This window comes from Limanda limanda, chromosome 12 (genome assembly GCF_963576545.1).
Source record: "Limanda limanda chromosome 12, fLimLim1.1, whole genome shotgun sequence".
NCBI classification, from domain to species: domain Eukaryota; kingdom Metazoa; phylum Chordata; class Actinopteri; order Pleuronectiformes; family Pleuronectidae; genus Limanda; species Limanda limanda.
The window spans coordinates 21064717-21070716 of record NC_083647.1 but is presented as its reverse complement, the minus strand read 5'-3'; the positions used below and the strand labels follow the sequence as shown (position 1 = coordinate 21070716).

The 6000-nt window shown below is 41.7% G+C and overlaps 1 protein-coding gene across 1 annotated transcript in view; it reads right to left on the bottom strand.

The window, feature by feature from the left end:
- LOC133016003 (ephrin-A2-like) overlaps nucleotides 1-6000 on the bottom strand; it is an 80108-nt gene that overhangs the window by 7465 nt on the left and 66643 nt on the right. The gene's annotated exons all lie outside the window — the stretch shown is intronic.

Sequence of the window (6000 nt, the reverse complement as noted above, 5' to 3'; positions counted from 1 at the left end):
TACCTCCATACAAAAACATGAATATTTACAACCTATATCGAGTTTCTGACTGATTGCACGGCATAAGGAAAACTGCGGTGAGGGTCCGTTTAGTGCAATCACGCTGTGCACAGCAATCATATGAAATATTATTATGACTGCTGTTTGGACATTTCTGTGTTTGCACATCTCCACAGGAAGCTGAGAGGTCACAGAGAGCTACACAACTGCAGCCCTGAGAGATTCAACGCATTGTTTCCGAGCACTACTCCAATGTTTTATTATAGAGGGTCTTTGCAGTGCATTGCAAAAAACATAGAACAGGGTATTTATCCAACTTATTTAATAAAATAAGATCAATCTTTGTTACCCATGCATCATGGGAAAGGTTAGTATGTTAGAGATCCAGTCTTTCTTCCTGTCAGAGCTCCTCAATGAGCCGACTCCTCCGACACTCAGGAGAAGTGGGTCATGTGATGGAGGAGGGTACACATTATTATCCCATTGCCTAAAGCAGTGTATACAGGCAGCTGTGGTAAGAGTCCACTTAGTTCCGTACACATCCCAGATAACTGGGGTCGGCGTGATGAATAGAAGTGGGTCAGAGGTTAGTGAGGAAGACGAGCAGTGCATAGACACATTGTGGAGGGGAAGTGCGGTGAAGGAATATGCAGTTTTTTTCCTTCCCGTATTCCTCCTTCTGGCACCGAGTCAGGGATCATGTGCAGGTAACATATGGAGAAACATAAGTTGGCATCTCCGCCCGTCTCCTTTCAAAAGCCTCTGCTAGTTATGATATATTACAACCATATGGCTGCTTCCTTTCCCTACATAATACAAGCTCTCTTTAGGGTTTGTGGTTTTGTGCCAATGTTGCCAACGGGAAGCGGGACTCGTGTTTACAATCTGGAAGTCGCTGGAGTGAGACGCTCTCTCCTACAGGATGAGACCTGTGATATTCTATATTTTCGTCATTGCCAGCAAATGCCATTAAAAGATAAAAAACAGAAAAAGCCGACTGTGTATAAGGATTGAACTTTTCAACTCGTCTACCCTGTCTGTGAACCCCAGCCTCAGGCCCGCTGGCTTCCTCTGAGAACATAAATGTCTAAAAATGGGTCATGAACACCTACTCGCATTTTTTAAAAGAGTCTAAATCCTCCTCTAAAACAGCTTGATACTGTTTTTCTTCCCTCTTTTGCAGAAATTAGTCAAACAGGACTGCGGTGCATTAGTTAGGGAGTGTTTCTACCGATGCATTGGTGCATATTTGATGCTCTTGCGAGTATTTCTCCACAGCAGGATGGTGAATTTGAGCTCAACTCACAGCGTCCGTGTTTGTGGTTATGAAGAAACATTTCAGTCGATGTCACAGTGTTGCTCACTGAGAGTTTGGAACAAAAAATGGATCTTTGTGACACAGACGACTAATCCCCACAAGGCTTCGGATGAAATACTTAAAACTAGACATCATAAGACGTATTCATAAAACAGTCTTAGCTTAATATGCTAAATAATGTAAAGTTTACAGCCACAATATGAATCGGCATCTTTAAAGTATTTAATACCTCAGATGTTTTAGTTACAGCGCTCCTCAAATGTCTCCAACAACCCACAGTGATTTAGATATTCACGTTTCACTTTGAATATTCGTCACTAAACGCTTTAAAATATGTTTTAAATTCACAAGTGTGTTAAGTTAGTGTCGATTACTCTGCGAGCATGTGCATGCGTCTGCGTCTGCAGCGATCACTTCCTCTGGCATTTGTCGTTATCGTCACCCTTCGCCATATGGCCACGATCAATTTGATTTCAAATGTACCACATCGAAACGCGTTTAAAATTCAGCTGCTGCACGTTATCAAATCTTGTTTCTCCGAGCTCGGTAAATTTGAGGGCGCAGGAAGATGGCTGCAATCAAATGAGCATAAACAAAGCCAGTTGTCGGGCAATCTCGTCGTCTCAGATGGCGTGCGCGCACACACAGACGCCTTTTTAAACAAATTCATCATTTTCCTCCTCACCTTGGCAGTAATTGATTGCCTCGAATGAAGACATTTTGGTCTAAGCACTTTTGGTTAGTGGGATATTTAGCTTTGGGACAAATTATCCCAATAACGCCAGTCCTATCTATCTCCCAGAGGGCAATTCAGGAAGTGAGTTAGATGTAATGAGTGCCTTCATGCTTCGGTGCCCTATCAGAGCGAGTTTCGCAGGTTCTAAAGGGATCCTTGAGCAGATAATTTAGATGCATTGATCCACTGGGGAGCTCCTCTCGGCTCGCTCTGCTCCCAATCAACTCTGATTAACAACTAAAGGGGAAGAGGCAGAGAGGGAGAGAGAGAGGAGCAGAGGGAGAGATGCACTGAATGAGAATAAAAGGAGTGATAGGAAAGAACAGAGGGAGTGAGACAGAGAGAGGAATGGTAAGGGAAAAGTGGAAATACGTGCAGACTGAGGACAAAAGTAAGCGAGAGGCAGAGAGCGGAGGAGGGGGAATGAGACTGCATGAAATTAGGGATCGAAAAAGTCAGAAATAAGCAAAAATGCAGAGGAAAGAAAGAGGAGGAGGAGGAGGAGGAGGAGGAGGAGGAGGAGGAGGAGGAGGAAGAGCAGATGGAAGAGGAGTTTTCCGCTTTCTTTTTAATTTCTACGATTGTGGGTTTCCATCCGAGACAAATGTGCTTTGCCTATTGATTGTGCACTGATACATTTATGGATGACTACCGTCTGAGCGTTAGCACTTTGGGCATTCACTGTGTGTGTGTGTGTGTTTGTGTGCTTGGACGGAAATGTGTGTGTGTGTGTGTGTGTGTGTGTGTGTGTGTCTCGATGAGTGAGGATGCTCAATCTGAGAAAGGTCTAATGTGCCAGGATACATTAAGTTGTATTAAACTACTCAGCTCCTTGCTCCTGTGACACCGTCTGCATTCCTAATTCACCAAACTGCGGGTGCAGGTGTGCGCCACCGCACTCTCGGCCGTTAAACAGAACATGTTGGAGTGTGTGTGTTTGTGTGTGTGTGTGTGTGTGTGTGTGTGTGTAGTCATACGTGGATGAGTGTGTGTGTCCCTGCATCGCTGCCTCTAAGGCTGTGTGTCATCTGGAATTAAACACACACACTGCACTGGCCAAAAAAGACATGAGAATGCACTCTCACTTACGTCATGTATCTTCCTCACAGAACTTGTGTGTGGGTTAGCGTGTGTGTGTATGTGTGTGTGTGTGTGTGTGTGTGTGTGTGTGTGTGTGTGTGTGTGTGTGTGTGTGTGTGTGTGTGGGTGTGTGTGTGTGTGTGTGTGTGTGTGTGTGTGTGTGTGTGTGTGTGTGTGTGTGTGTGTGTGTGTGAGGTGTGTGGATGTCACTGCCGCAGGTATTGGTGTGTATTTCTTTCTAACGCAGCTCCATCTCTGAGCAACTGTGTTTATATAATATTTATTTATTTAACTAATTTCCAACAGCAATTACATCATGAAAGAAAGTTGAGTATGAATAAATGATGTTTTATATCAACACAGTGAGGTTATGTCATTAATTTTCCTAGTTTGTAAACTCCAATTATGTTGTGACTAAACCTGTCAGTAAAATGGTCTCAGACTATTTATTATTTATACTTTAATTAAGCTATTTTACTTCTATGAAACTTTTTAGGCACTCACAACATCTGGTTAACATTAAATAAAGTATATACAGTCTGGTTTAATCCAGAAAAAGTTTTCAGACACAACATGTTTATTTATATATAACTATTACTAAGTGCTTTTGTTGCCTGGACCTAACGACCGGTGGGACCACGGATGCATCTGGTGTGACGGTCACGAACTTTGTACCATTCGCCCAAACCTCGTCCAAACTCTATTAACTTAAGAGTAATTCAACATATTAACTTCTCAACCTGGTGCAGTCAAACAGTACAAGGATATTTTTGGGTTCCAACTGCGGTCTTTAAAGTCCTTGCACCCAAATACCTCACAGATTTACTGACCTGGTGATGCTGCTGCGAGGTCTCCCCTTGTTACTCAGGGTGAGCGGGCCTATGCTATCCATTAATACTGATTCTGAAGCTTCTTTTAAATCCCTTCTTTAACAGATAATTGACACAGGCTCTTGTTTGCATGGACTAATCCTATTTATTTATAAATATAATGCTTTCTTCCTCATTGTTCTGTTTTCTCGGCTCATGTTCTATTGTCTTGTCCTGCTTGTTTCTTCTTTGTAAAGCACTTTGCTAAGAAAAGTGCTAAATAAATAAACTTATTTATGATTACTGGGTGTGTCAGTGCACTGTGACATTAGCGGTGGGTGTGGTCAGAGGTGAAAACTAGTGAAACACGGCTTTTTTGTCTGGACTCATGTTGCAAGACAATAAAACAGAAAATGTCATTGTATGAAAAGTTTGTTAGAACCCGACACCTTCAGCCTTCAGGATGCTAGATCAGAGATATTTGGTTCCTGCAGCCGAAGGCACTGTTTAAAACTGATGATAGGCAGGAAGCAGACAGAGGAGAGCGAGAAGCTGTCCTAAATACATAGTGGTGCCCAGTGCAGGACTCATATTCACTGTCTTCTACCCTTTAAGTGTCATTTTCTTGATAATGTCAAAATTTACGACAGCGTATGAATAATTTTCCCTGCTTTTAATTTAAGATGTGTGTGTGGAATTCTCTTATTCTCGAAGCATCGGTTCAACCTTTCAAAAAAACACACTGGAGGAATCTGCCTCCATCCCAAATACAGTCAAGGTGAACGGAATTTCATTAGTGTCACACGCTGTCAAATGTTGTCGTAGGGACAATTTCTTATGAAGGGAGTTGCTCCGACGAAATCTCTGCACAGTGAAGTCGGTGGATTATCCAGTAGGAGTTCTGTGAAAGTCACATCGTTGTTATTTCAATGTGGAGATCACCAACTGCAATGTAATCGGGAGGCATCTTCAATTTTATACAGATGCAGCAGAAAAATACCAAAAATATCGACTTGATAAATAAACTTATTCAAAATTGGTTGCTCCAAAATACGAGTGGGTTAGTGTTCGGGTTTGAAATCTCACCCTTTTTGGCTCATTCCCTTTCCGCGATATAACGGACGCTCAGCAGTGAAACGCATTGTGCTTTGTGGTATTGTTGCCGACTGCAGAAACCGTGACCTCTGCGGTTTTTGTCCCATTGTTGAATTTTTCAGGGCACTGTTTGCTGGAAACTTTCACACACTCAGAATTCAGACACTTGAATAAAATGGCAGACAGTGGTGCACAATATGATAAATAGGGAGTGATTTGTACGCACTCCTTCTTTTTATTATAGTTGTTTTGTTGATATAGGTTTGCTGGAAACAGCCATCAACCCATTGTATTTACCCTTTATACCATTAAGACCTGAGCAAATTCGATTCAATCCTTTGGCTTTGGCAGAGTGGTCCGTTTGCTAGCTGACCATTAGCGAGCTGATTCCTTCAGAGAGCGTTACTGTCCCTCTTCAATAAGTTTTTATTGCACAAACTGGTTTACAAGGATGAACCAAACAATATGAGGACAGCAGAGAGAAAACATTTAAAGTTCTATCGTCTATCTTGCAGGTTTGTGTTCAGGTAGCTGTAGCACATCTTTGTTACCCAAGTTTTGTAATGGCCTTTTACTGTACGCTTTAGTGACTCAAAGTATCAGTTTCAAAAAAGAAAATATGCGAGAAAATGCAACACACATGAAGAACGTCTACACTAATGTTCACTACAAATGTTTGTATTTGTCAACAAACAACATCTTCCTTCAAAACTGATCCCATCCTTATAATTTGACGGATCATAAAGTACAGTAATATAAAACTATACACATAGAGCCTCTCAGGTAGTTTACTGCAAAGTAGAATATTCCCTTCATCCCTTGACTCATTCTGCACCACCAGGACAAGAAATAATGTATATATACATTTTTCAGGTGATAAAACTTGATTATCTTTCGTTTCCAGTGAGAAATAGCTTTTTGTATCTCTGGGGTATTGACAGTCAATATCATTTTCACACTTA